We start from the raw sequence: 14,953 nt of genomic DNA on the forward strand, positions 1-14,953 counted from the left end.
TCCCTCTCTTTCTATCACCTGGAGCTGTAGAAACACTCCCTCTCCTTTTTGGTGTCTCGATGCCAAAGGGGGAGAGAGTTTAGGGATTTGTGTTGTGTCTTCCGTCTTCTGTGTTTTCTCGCAGTTTGCCTTGTTTGGTTTGTGTCTGGTTTGTGTCAGTGAGACCTAAGTTCCAGTCATATGGTGTGAGACATATGCTACCTTATCTTTCGAGTATCTTTATCTATGTCTATCTAGCTTATGAGTTGCATGCTTATCCTGTTATCTATGTTGCTCTCATATATCCTGCTTAGGTAGTTGGTCTCTAAAATGTAGGGGGAGCATTGATCCTGGTATCTGTGCCGTGCAGTCCAAAGCACTTATCTAGACAGCACACATCCAGGGGGAGCCCTTCTACATTTTAGGACGGTGGGGCTTTGCGCCTATCCTATATCTTTCCTGTTTGTGCAAATCCCGTATTGTCATCCATCCACCAAAAAGGGGGAGATTGTAAGGGCATATTTATCCCCAAGATGTTTTGGTGATTGATGACAATGCTTTTGCGGACTAATCGTGTGCGTTGAGTTCTTTCAGAGATTCATCCTTTGGCACGAGATGATTACTTCCCCTCGGTGTTTTATTCAAGACGGTGTAGCTCCTTCGTTTCTCTACTGGTGGTCTAGTTTCGTAGGAGTCACCATACTATCAAGAGGGGACCCGCGTTGGTAAGGCTAGGGTGGAATCAACACGTACACATCCTTATCACACCCGATGCTTCTTTCCGCTTCATTGGAGCTATCTTTCCTAATCTGTGCCTGCCTGTCCTGTCCCAGCGGTAGTACCACGGTCCTCAGCGGTAGTACCACCGAAGCACGTCAAGCGGTAGTACTGCCCCCCCCCCCTCGAGCGGTAGTACCGCTTGCGAACTTCGACCGTAGTACCGCAGTGGTTTCGGGCTACTACCGCCTTGATTCTCGACCGCTGTTTTTCGTGTCGGGTTTTACGGTACTAGTAGCGGCAGTAGAGGCGGTAGTACCGCTCCAAGCGGTAGTACCGCCAATACTTCCGCGGTAGTACCGCTCTGGGGCTAGGACCCTGCATCCCTCATCAGCGCGGCAGTACCGCTGGAAGGGAGCGGTAGTACCGCTTATCAGCGGTAGTATCGCCCTGCCCAAGCAGTAGTACCGCTCTGTGCGTGGCTGTTTGGGGGGTAACGGTTGGATTGTTTCCCCCACTATATAAAGGTGTCTTCTTCCCCAAAGTTGACTCACCTCTTCCCCCAAAAGCTCCATTGTTGCTCCAAGCTCCATTTTCGCCCGATCTCTCTCCCTAGCCAATCAAACTTGTTGATTTGCTCAGGATTGGTTGAGAAGGCCTCGATCTACACTTCCACCAAGAGAAATTTGATTCCCCCCACTAATCCCTAGTGGATCTTGTTACTCTTGGGTGTTTGAGCACCCTAGACGGTTGAGGTCACCTCGAAGCCATACTCCATCGTGGTGAAGCTTCGTGGTGTTGTTGGGAGCCTCCAAGTGTTTTGGAGATAGCCCCAACCTTGTTTGTAAAGGTTTGGTCGCCGCCTTCAAGGGCACCAATAGTGGAATCACGGTACCTCGCATTGTGTGAGGGCGTGAGGAGATTACGGTGGCCCTAGTGGCTTCTTGGGGAGCATTGTGCCTCCGCACCGCTCTAATGGAGACGTACTTCCCCTTAAAAGGAAGGAACTTCGGTAACACATCCTCGTCTTCACCGGCTCCACTGTTGGTTATTTCGTGCCTTTACTTTTGCAAGCTTACTTGTGTTGTATCTATTGCTTGCATGTGTCCTAGTTGTCATTGCATCATATAGGTTGTCCACTTAGTTGCATATCTAGACAACCTACTTTGTCACAAGGTTTAAATTGTTAAGGAAAAGCTTAAAAATTGTTAGTTGCCTATTCACCCCCCCCCTCTAGTCAACCGTATCGATCCTTTCACTTTGACTATCCCGCGGCTCTGACTCCTCCCTCTGCCCTGCTTAGTATGGTCGTGGGCGCGGCTCTTACTGCCCGCGCACTTAGTGAGGGGTACAAAGGAGAGCCCCTACTTTAGTACATTGACACTCTGATACCACTTGTAGGATTGAAAGTATGTCTAGAGGGGGGATGATTAGACTACTTGACCAAATAAAAACTTAACCTTTTCCCAATTTTAGTTCTTGGCAGATTTTTTCAACTTAGCACAAGTCAAGCAATCACAATACAATTCAAGCAAGCATGCAAAGAGTATATGAGCAGCGGAAAGTAAATCATGCAACTTGCAAGAAAGTAAATGGGGGGGTGTTAGAGGGAGCAAATGCAATGTTGACATGGAGATTTTTGGCATGGTTTCGATAGGTGGTGCTATCGTACATCCACGTTGATGGAGACTTCAACCCACGGAGGGTAACGGTTGCGTGAGTCGATGGAGGGCTCCACCCATGAAGGGTCCACAAAGAAGCAACCTTGTCTATCCCATCATGGCCATCTCCCACTAAGGACTTGCCTCACTAGGGTAGATCTTCACGAAGTAGGCGATCTCCTTGCCCTTACAAACTCCTTGGTTCAATTCCATAATCTTGACGGAGGCTCCCAAGTGACACCTAACCAATCTAGGAGGCACCACTCACCAAAAGGTAATAGATGGTGTGTTGTTGATGAACTCCCTGCTCTTGTGCTTCAAATGATAGTCTCCCCAACACTCAACTCTCTCTCAGAGATTTGGCTATGGTGGAAAGATGATTTGAGTGGGAAGCAACTTGGGGAAGGCTAGAGATCAAGATTCATATGGTAGGATTGGAATATCTTGTCCTCAACACATGAGTAGGTAGTTCTCTCTCTCATAAAATGAGTAGTGGAAGTGTAGGTTTATTCTGATGGCTCTCTCCACGAATGAAGAGTGGTTGGAGGGGTATATATAGCCTCCACACAAAATCTAATCGTTACACACAGATTCCCAAACTCGGTGGGACTGAATCAGCAAACTCGGTCAGACCGATCTAGTTCAAAATGTGAATGTTAGGATTTTCGGTGGGACCGATATGCTAGGGTTAGGGCATAATGTAATCTCTGTGTGACCGATCGCATAAACTCGATGGGATCGATTCTCTCACTTCGGTGGTACCGAAGTGTTACGAAAAGGAAACTAGGAGTTTGCAATGCAGACTCGGTGGGACCAATTTGCTCTTCCGGTGAGACCAAAATGTTACAAAAAGGAAATAGAGAGTTTGCAACCCCATCTTGGTGAACCGAGATCCTTATCGGTGAGACCAGATTAACTAGGGTTTGTGGCAGTGGCTATGTCAAGTGAAACTCGGTGGGGCCGGATATATCAAATCGGTGGGGCCGAGTTTGACATTTAGGTTTAGGACATATGTGGATGTGAGAAAGTGGTTGAGGGTTTTGGAGCATATCCCAAAGCATTTTGAGCAAGTAACCCATTAGGAAACACCTCATCCCCTTTTAATAGTATTGGCTTTCCTATGGACTCATTGTGATCTTGGATCACTAAAATGAAAATGTAGAGTCTTGAGCTTGTTGCCAACATATGTCCTTTGCATTTTGAGGGGTCCACATCTCTAGTACATGCCATGCCAAACATTGAACTTTCTGAAATGATTGTCTTGAAATAGCATTAGTTCAATGAACTATATGTTGTTAAGAATTACCAAAACCACCCAGGGATTAGTTGCACTTTCATATTTCCCTTCTTTCATTCATAAACATATCATTTTCATGGTCTAGCAAATATTGTTCCAAAGGATCATTAGAGGCACGGCAATAGAAGCAAGACCAATAATTTCATCTTTACTAGGCAATTCTTTATCATGGGACTGTCTACGAAATTTAGCAAAATTAAAATCATGAGACATATCCCCTAAACCAACAGTAACAATATCCTTTTCGCAGTCTATCTTAGCATTGACAGTATTCAGGAAGGGTCTACCAAATATAATGGGACAAAAGTCATCTTGTGGGGAACCAAGAACAAGAAAATCAGTAGAGTATTTAATTTTCCCACACAAGACTTCAACATCTCTAACAAACCCAGTTGGTGAAATAGTATCTCTATTGGCAAGATTAATGTTAACATCAATATCTTCTATTTCAGCAGGTGTAATATCATGCATAATTTCTTTGTATAAGCAATGAGGTATTTGCACTCACACTAGCAACCATATCACATAAGCCATGATAACAATGATAGTCTATTTTAACAAAAACAATAGGCATGCCAACAACAAGTCTATGTTTATTTTTAGTATCGGGTCTAGCAATTCTAGCATCTTCATCACAGAAATAAATAACATGCCCATCAATATTATTGACCAAGAGATATTTAACCATAGCAATACTAGGTTCAACTTTAATTTTCTCAGGGGGTGTAGGTGTTCTAGCATTACTCTTACGAACCATAGTTGAAACTTTAGCATGATCGTTTATTCTAACAGGGAAAGGTGGTCTCTCAATATAAGTAGTAGGAACAATAGGATCAACATTATAAGTGATAGTCTTTTCTTCAATTTTAATAGGTTCTACTACTTTCACTTCAATGGGAGGATGATATTTAAACCACTTCTCCTCAGGGAGATCAACATGAGTAGCAAATGATTCACATAAAGAAGCTACTATCTCAGAGTCAAGTCCATATTTAGTGCTAAAATCACGAAAAGCGTCGGTATCCATAATTTTTTTAACACAATCAAACTTAAGGTTTATACCTGACCATTACCTTCATCGAGTTCCCAATCTTTAGAGTTGCATTTAATTCTTTCCAATAAATCCCATCTGAATTCAATAGTTTTCATCATAAAAGAACCAGTACAAGAAGTATCGAGCATGGAGCGATCATTAAGAGAAAGCCGAGCATAAATTTTTTGAATAATAATTTCTCTTTAGAGCCCATGATTGAGGCATGAATATAACATTGAATTAATCCTCCCCCAAGCTTGAGCGATACTTTCTCTTTCATGAGGCCAAAAATTATATATATAATTATGATCATGATGAACCAGATGCATAGGATAAAACTTCTGATGAAATTCCAATTTCAATCGGTTGTAGTTCCATGATCCAATATCATCACATAGCCTAAACCATGTCAATGCCTTTCCCTTCAAAGATAAAGGGAAGACCTTATTCTTGATAACATCCTCGGGCATACCTGCAAGCTTAAATAATCCACAAACTTCATCCACATAGATTGGGTGCATATCGGAATATAATGTTTCGTCTCTTGTATAAGGATTAGCTAGCAGTTTCTCTATCATACCCGAAGGAATTTCAAAGTAAATATTTTTAGTAGGTTCAGTAGGTTGAGGATCAACTCTTTTGTCTTCTGGCCGGGGTGAAGATACCCCCAACAAGCCCCTTAAAGGACTATTTTCCATAGTAACAAGTGACCGTAAATTTCAGCACACTATATAAATGTTTCCTTACAAAATTCCACCTACCAAAGGCGCTTCACTCCCCGGCAACGGCGCCTGAAAAGAGTTTTGATGACCCACAAGTATAGGGGATCTACCATAGTCCTTTCGATAAGTAAGAGTGTTGAACCCAACAAAGAGCAGAAGGAAATAACAAGCAGTTTTCAGTAAGGTATTCTCTGCAAGCACTGAAATTATCGGTAACAGATAGTTTTGTGATAAGATAATTCGTAACGGGTAATGAGTAACAAAGTAACTAAGGTGCAACAAGGTGGCCCAATCCTTTTTGTACCAAAGTACAAGCCTGGACAAATTCTTATATAAAGCAAAGCGCTCCCGAGGACACATGGGAATTATCGACAAGCTAGTTTTTATCATGCTTATATGATTCACGTTCGTTACTTTGATAATTTGATATGTGGGTAGACCGGTGCATGGATACTGCCCTTCCTTGGACAAGCATCCCACTTATGATTAACCCCTCTCGCAAGCATCCACAACTACAAAAGAAGAATTAAGGTAAACCTAACCATAGCATGAAACATATGGATCCAAATCAGCCCCTTACGAAGCAACGCATAAACTAGGGTTTAAGCTTCTATCACTCTAGAAACCCATCATCTACTTATTACTTCCCAATGCCTTCCCCTAGGCCCAAACAATGGTGAAGTGTCATGTAGTCGACATTCACATAACACCACTAGAGGAAAGACAACATACATCTCATCAAAATATCCAACAAATACCAAATTCATATGATTACTAATAACAAGACTTCTCCCATGTCCTCCGAAACAAATGTAACTACTCACAAATCATATTCATGTACATAATCAAAGGGGTATGGAAAGCATTAAGGATCTGAACATATGATCTTCCACCGAATAAACCAACTAGCATCAACTACAAGAAGTAATCAACACTAGTAGCAACCCACACGTACCAATCTGAGGTTTGAGACAAAGATCGGATACAAGAGATGAACTAGGATTTGAGAGGAGATGATGCTGGTGAAGATGTTGATGGAGATTGACCCCCTCTTGATGAGAGGATCGATGGTGATGATGATGGCGACGATTTCCTCCCTCCCTAAGGGATGTTTTCCTGGCAGAACAGCTCCATCGGAGCCCTAGATTGGTTCTGCCTCGAGACGGCGGCGCTTCGTCCCGAAAGCTTCCTTATGATTTTTTTCCAGGGCAAAAGACACTATAGAAGAAGATGGGCATCGGGGGCCTGTCAGGTGGCCCACGAGGCAGGGGCGCGCCCAGGGGGGTAGCGCGCGCCCTCCATCCTCGTGGCTGCTGGGTGGCCCCCCTCTGGTGCTTTCTTCACCCAATATTTTTATTATATTCCAAAACTAATTTTCATGGAGTTTCAGGACTTTTGGAGTTGTGCAGAATAGTTCTCTAATATTTGCTCCTTTTCCAGCCCAGAATTACAGTTGTCGGCATTCTCCCTCTTCATGTAAACCTTATAAAATAAGAGAGAAAAGGCATAAGTATTGTGAAATAACGTGTAGTAACAACCATAATGCAATAAATATTGATATAAAAGCATGATGCAAAATGAACGTATCAGTGCCATGAAATGACACTATGCCAAGTTTCATGATTTTCAAGTGAGTTTTGAATTTCCAGGAGTTTAAAAACCAAGTTTCTCAATGTTCCCGGCCGAGCCACGACGCCCAGATGTTTGAATTTCATTCCCATTTCTTGCATGGGACCTATAAATTCACCCAAAGACACACGTGTGGTTTTTCAACAAACTTTGGTGCACTGGAGCATGTGCTTGTAGTTCAAATTTGAATTATGCACATTAAATGCCTAGAAACTCAATTAATGCATAAAAATGCCAAACGAACCCAGAATAATTCCAAATTTAAACACTACACTCATGTAGTTGCATGTTCACTGTACATAAATGTTCTAGCAACTCAAACACCATCCTTTCCCTCCGTAACGCCATTTTGTCTTTCAAAACATAATGAAAAAAATTAGGTATACCACAAACAGTTTACTAGAAAGAATCGCGTGGGATGCGATATAAAATATCTTCGCGCACCGTATTGTCTGGATTACGTAGGAAGCTTTGTCGTCCACAGTCCACCGCCCGTGCTTGAACCACAGTTGCATGCCAGTTTCTCACGGCACCGAGCGAAATTGTTCTGCCATCGCGGAAATATCTATCTCCCCGCCCCTCCCTCCCACCAAAAGCCACATTTCTACTGTTCCTCCTTGCTTTCAAAGATCAAACCTTCACTGCTGCTTACTGGCAGCTCAGTGTCCTCGCCGACGACCCTTCTTCTTGCAGCATCGCCTCCTCGCTGGCTATCCTTCTTCTTACAGTGTCGCCTCCTCGCCGGTGACCCTTCTTCTTACAGCGCCGCCTCCTCACCGGCAACGGTTTTTCTTGCTGCGTGGCCTCCTCGCCGCCGACCCTTCTTCTTGTTGTACGGCCTTGTTGATACGGTCAGGTAATCCACACCCCACCCACACCATCCTCCTCCTTCCCCGTACCACATGCCCCGACATACGGTGCAACACCTTCCGCCGAAATCACTGTCCCCGTCCTCCAATTAAGCGTCGTCCACAGCCATTTTGCATGCAGTATAACGTGGAGCTCTGTAGCATCTGGCAGCGGAGAAGCAAATCGCGGCTGCACGCGCGCACGAGGTCTCTATGGATGCCATGCATGATGACCTCCAGATCTTGAAGGAGCACCATGTCTTCGAGGCCACCATCGACACCGCCACGCGGTTGTCTACTTTAAATAGAGTTCGTGCTGTTTTCTCGAGGCCACCGCCAGTGCCTTCTAGTGATTTGTCTACTGTAATGTTAATATGCAATCTGATGTTCAGTTAACAGTTTGGTCCTCTGAAATGTAATGTTCAGTTCACAGTTTGGTCCTTTGAAATGTAATGTTCAGTTAACAATTTGGTCTAACAATTGCTACATTTCGTAGTACTGTTCTCAAGCATTCTTTGTTTTGTTAACTGTCTTATCTTCTAGTACATGTTTCTATTCTGCAATGTCGTGCTCAGATAATTGTTTTGGTTCATTTGGTCTGTTGTCCATTTAACTTTTTGGTTCAATTATGTGATTTGATTTTGATTTGCTGTGGGTACAATTTTGTATTGTTATGCATGTGAGAAATAAATCGAATTTGGCTGTACTCAATACATATTCTACTGATAGTATGGCAACTCTGAGTTAACCTGATCAAGATCCTCCTTATATGTGTTGGAGGGAAACAATGCGAGACACTGCGGTTTACCATTGAGGTTTGCTCTTGCATGGTCCTTTCGCTAATAGCACATCATTGTGCAGTTGCAGGAATCATTCTAATATTTAGGCTTCTTACAATTTGGTCTTGCACATGTAGGTCCTGCTGTTAGAGGCTTAGACCCACTGCTCGAACCATTTTGCATATGGGGAAATGAGATGTCCATCAATATCAGTCAAGTCAAGAAACTCAAAAAGATTGTTAGGATGAAGAAACTTGCAACGAATAACAACAAGATCTTTGTTTGCACAATGAAGAAGACATCAGTCAACTATAGGATGGTACTAACTCTTTTACCTTGTTTTTACCCCTTGCGCCATTTCAAGATTTATAACAACGATATATGCATATCTTTGTTTTCAGTACTTTCCAAAGCAGTTCACCGATGATTACCACTCAAACCACCTGCGTGGTCAAGAGGCGAGGAAGGTATTCATTCAACACCCATGGTACAATATTGAAGTCTTCCTGAAGAGGACGAAGGTTGGGCGGGCAATTATCCATAACCACTGGCCTAAAGTTGCAAGGACATGGAACATCACTGAAGGCTCAATATTTGCCTTCCGCTTATGCAGTTTCCCAGATGAGATTCATATGTCTATTTACCATGTATGATGCTACTTTCCAAAGGTTTTTGATGTTGCATGTAAAACTTGGTGTTGTTGTATAATGGCATAACTGAGTGCGGAAGCTATGTGATGTAATTCGATTATGAAATCCTGGTTGTCGTTATATGGATATGAAATATGTGGTGTGTTTTATAAGAAATATCAATTTGATTACTACATGGATTATCAATAATAGGCTAATTACCCTACTTATTGGCGTTTTCTATTGCACACTGTTACTCAGACAACGCCGTGGGTGATGAACTCAAAGAACCCACACGGTTTTCTAGAAAGTAGGTGTGTTCGATCAACTAACAATCACACACGACTTCTGGCAGAGAACTGTTTGCGTTAGGCCACCTTGCACAAATGTTTCCACACAAAAACTGTTTGTGATATACAAATGAACAGAAATGTTTTTCTAGGATTCACTGTGTGGGATGTACATACGAACGGAAATGATTGGGTTTCGATGCCTCGCCAGATTGCACACGAGCTCATTTTGCCCCAGCCTATGTGCTAGGAGGGCCTATCCCCGACGGTTTTTGGGTCGTGTGGGAAGGACCCCCTATCTCCCACACTCACTTGGCAACGGTGCCAAATGTCATCGTGGAAAGGGATTAAAAACCGTTTGTATAGCAGGTCTCTGCAAAAGTGATTGCTTTCATAAAAGTGATGAAGATCTTAAAGTGATTGGTGTTTCCTCTATTGATTCCTTGTTTAGTAAGATTAAAATTGATGATAAAGGGACTGGAGAAGAGTCAAATTTAGCTAGAAGGCGTCCCGATTTTGGAGGGTGAAAATCTTGTTGAGAAAATTGATAAAAGTGGGTTTGGAGAGGTCAAAACTTTAACTAGTGATGTGCCCACTCTTTTGGATTACAAAGACTTTAATTATGATAATTGCTCTTTGATTGTTTGTATTTCTTTGTTGCAATCCATGATAAATTCACCCCATGCTTATGAACAAAATAAAGCTTTTACTAAACATATCGTTGATGCTATGATGAAAGCTTTAGAAGAAAAGTTGGAATTAGAGGTTTTAATTCCTAGAAAATTACATGATGAATGGGAAGCTACTTTCAAAGTCAAGATTAAAAATTATGAGTGTTTTTCCTTATGTGACTTGGGTGCTAGTGTTTCTACAATTCTGAAATCTTTATTTGATGTGCTTGGTCTTACCGATATTGAAGAATGTTCTTTATATTTGCACTTAGTAGATTCTACTATTAAAATGCCTATGGGAAGAACTAATGATGTTCTTATTCTTGCAAATAGGTAGTATGTACCCATCGACTTTATTGTTCTTTATATTGATTGCAATCCGTCTTGTCCAATTATTCTTGGTAGACCGTTTTTACGTACTATTGGTGCCGTGATTGATATGAAAGAAGGCAATATTAAATTTCAGTTTCCACTAAGGAAGGGTATGGAACACTTCCCTAGAATTAGCATTAATCCACCATATGAATCAATCATGAGGGCATCTTACGGATCTAGAAACAAAGAGGACAACACTTAGATCCTTCTCATTATGCCTAGCTAGGGGCATAAGACGATAGTGCTTGTTGGGAGGCAACCCAATGAATGAAATTTATTTTTTTTATTTTTATTTATGCTCTTGAGTGTTTGCACAATTATGCTACTATTATGATTGTATTTTTGTGATTTAATTAGTGTTTGTGCCAAGCAAATCCTTTGGGATCATGTTGGGTGATAGTTGATTTGATCTTGTTGAAAAACAGAAACTTTTGCGCTCAGTAAAATAATTGTCATAAATCAAAGAAACGTGCTTTTTCTATGAATGTTTTACACAAGATTGATATACAAATTGCCCACGTCGTCCTAATTTTTCAGAAATTTTGGAGTTAAGGAAGTATTCGAAGTATTCAGATTGCTACAAATTGTTCTGTTTTTGACAGATTCTGTTTTCTTTCCGTTATGTGCTTATTTTGATGAATCTATGGTTTGTATTGGAGGGTATAAGGTATATTAAAGTTGGAATACAGTAGATATAATGCAAAAAATAAAATATGAATGGGTTTGCAAAAGTACTTATAGTAGTGATTTGCTTTGTTATACTAACGGATCTCATGAAGATTTGTTGAGTATTGTGTGATTGAAGTTTTCAAGTTTTGGGTGAGATCACGATGGATGAAGGAATGAGTAAGAAGAGCCTAAGCTTGGGGATGCCCCATGGCATCCCAAGCTATTATCTAAAAGAGAAGCAAGTAACTAAGCTTGGGGATGCCCCGAGTGCCATCTCCTCTTTCTTCTAATGACCATCAGTATTTTACTTGGTGCTATATTTTTATTCGTCACATATCATGAGTTTTCCTTGGAGTGTCTTGTATGATATGAGTCTTTGCTTGTTTTGTTTTTTGTTTTAAGTCATCTATCGTTCCTGGGCACACCTATTTGAGGGAGCCAAAATTATGCTATGACTTGTTAAAATTGCTCTCTATGCTTCACATAAATCTTAATGAGCTATGGAATTGCTCTAGTGCTTCACTTATATCTTTTTGAGCACAGTGTGCTTTATTATTTTTGAAGAAATTCTCTCATGCTTCTATTAGATTTATTTGAGAGTTACTACATTTTTAAGAAATTCTCTCCTGCTTCACTTAAATTATTTTGAGAGAAGGAAAAATTTATGCACATGTTCTTCACTTAGGTTTGTTTGAGCTATCAAAAGCAACATATGAAATTAGTCCCAAAGTGATAGATATTCAAGAGGGATATAATAAAAACTTTCATGAAGATCATTGGATAAAACAAACTTGATTCCTTGTAATAGTTTTGTGATATGTTGATATAATATGTGAGTCATGTTGATGAGTAATTATGCTTTAGTAAGAATATTGGTGTTAAGGTTTGTGATTCCCTATGCAAGCACGAAAGTCAATAGTTATGCAATGAAATTATATCCTACTTGTGGTGCATTATTCAGTGTTAGTTATGCTTAATGCCCGCTTATGAGATTTTTCGTTTCTTGGTTGGATGCTTCCCAATCTTTGCTAGCCTTCATTTGCACTAAGTATGATCACTACTTGTGCATCCAGAATCCTTAAACCCAGTTTTGCCACATGAGTCAACTATACCTACCTATATGCGGTATTTCCGTGCCGTTCTAAGAAAATTTGTATGTGCCATCTCTAATTTTCAAAAAAAAATCCTTTTTGGGTGCTCATACCACTCATCAAACTGTAGGGGGTGGCTGATATTTTTCCATGCTTGATGTGTTATTCTCAAGATGAGTGTTTTATTCACTTGTCATTGCACGAGAGTACGACAAAGGTATTAGGTATGCCCAATCCCGAAATGAAAAATGAATTTACCTTATGTTGTCAAATAATAAATTACTTGGAAAGTGTTGGTATGGACGGCACCCATGGATTCGGTTAGCCGTGGAATGTGAAAGTATGGTGGAAAAAGGAATAAACTATATTTTCTGTTTGGAACCGCCTATGATATATCTAGCATGGAAAGTATTGGGAACTACTCGATCATTTTTGTTGACAGGAAAAGCATGCCACCCAAAATGTTTTATCTCTACCTTTTTCGCTTTGAGCTGCGCCACCTCTACAAATCCCTACTTCCCTCTGCGAAGGACCTTTCTTTTACTTTATGCAATTTTTATTTTTATTTTTATTTGAGTCTCCATCTTATCTAATAAAGCGCCAACTAAGGGGCACTATGATCGTACTTGAGCATTAGGTGTAGCAAATATGCGAGTGATTTTCATGAATGGATCAATGATTGAGCATAATGGGCTAGTGATAACTTGCTTTAGTGTTGATATTTTCATAGACATGGTTGCTTGTTGATATGCTTGAGTATTGAAATCTTCATGCCAAAACTAGACTATTGCTTTGAATCATATAAAAGTCCAAACGTCCATGCTACAAAGAAAATAATATATGATGAACATGTTAGGTAGCATTCCACCTCAAAAAATCTGTTTTTATCATTTACCTACCCAAGGATGAGCAATAATTAAGCTTGGCGATGCTGATATGTCTCCAATGTATCTATAATTTTTTATTGTTCCACTCTATTATATTATCATTCTTGGATGTTTTACAATCACTTTATAGCAACTTTATATCATTTTTTGGGACTAACCTATTGACATAGTGCTCAGGGCCAGTTGCTGTTTTTTGCTTGTTTTTTACTTCGCAGGAAATCAATACCAAACGGAGTCCAGACGTAGCGAAACTTTTTGGTGATTTTTTCTAGACCAGGAGACACCAGATGGGCCAAATAAGTACCAAAGGGGTGCCCCGAGGGGGGCACAACCCACCTGGGCGCGCCTGGGGGCCCAGGCGCGCCCTGGTGGGTTATGCTCACATCGATGGCCTCCCGCACCGCCTCTTTGCTCTATAAATACCCCAATATTCCAGAAACCCTAGGGGAGTCGACGAAAATCAGTTCAAGCCGCAGCAAGTTCCAGAAACCACACATCCAATCTAGACACCATCACGGAGGGGTTCATCATCCTCATTGGTGCCTCTCCGATGATGCGTGAGTAGTTCATTGTAGACCTACGTGTCCGTAGTTAGTAGCTAGATGGATTCCTCTCTCTCATTTGATTCTCAATATAATGGTCTCTTGGAGATCTATTTGATGTAACTCTTTTTGCGGTGTGTTTGTTGGGATCCGATGAACTTTGAGTTTATGATCAGATCTATATTTTTATCCATGAAAATTATTTGAGTCTTTTGATCTCTTATATGCATGATTACTTATAGCCTCGTATTTCTTCTTCGAATCTTTAGTTTAGTTAGGCCAACTAGATCGATTTTTCTTGCGATGGGAAGAGGTGCTTTGTGATGGGTTCGATCTTATGGTGCTTGATCCGAGTGACAGAAGGGGAACCGACACATATGTATTGTTGCTATTAGGGATAACAAGATGGGGTCTATTTCTACATAAGTAGATCCTGTCTACATCATGTCATCGTTCTTATTGCATTACTCCATTTTTCCATGAACATAGTACACTAGATGCATGCTAGATAGCAGTCGATGTGTGGAGTAATAGTAATAGATGCAGGCAGGAGTCGGTCCACTAATCTTGGACGTGATGCAAATATAATGATCATTGCCTGGATATCGTCATGATTATTTGAAGTTATATCAATTGCCCAACAGTAATTTGTTTAGCCACCGTATACTATTTTTCTCGAGAGAAGCCACTAGTGAAATCTACGGCCCTCTGGTCTCTTCTTTATTTTATTTGCCTTCGAGATCTATTTTTATTTGCTTTTATTTCCAAATCTATTAATCCAAAATGCAAAAAAATACCTTGCTGCAATTTTTATTTATTTATTTTATCTCGCGTTCCTGCGAGATCTTTTTATCCAATCTACTACAATTTTACCTATCTTTTTACCCGTGAGCGATTGACAACCCTCTCTTACATCGGGTTGCAAATATTTGTTCTTTGTGTGCAGGAGCTGTTTACATGGTGTTGCATGGTTGTCCTACTGGCTCGATAACCTTGGTCTCATCACTAAGGGAAATACCTACCGTAGATGTGCTGCATCATCCCTTCCTCTTTGGAGAAATACCGACATAGTTCAAGCTCCATCACTCCCCAACCCGCGGCACCGACAGGGCCTCGGCCCACTAGGTGAAGCCA

Source organism: Triticum dicoccoides, chromosome 2B (genome assembly GCF_002162155.2).
Source record: "Triticum dicoccoides isolate Atlit2015 ecotype Zavitan chromosome 2B, WEW_v2.0, whole genome shotgun sequence".
NCBI classification, from domain to species: Eukaryota; Viridiplantae; Streptophyta; class Magnoliopsida; order Poales; family Poaceae; genus Triticum; species Triticum dicoccoides.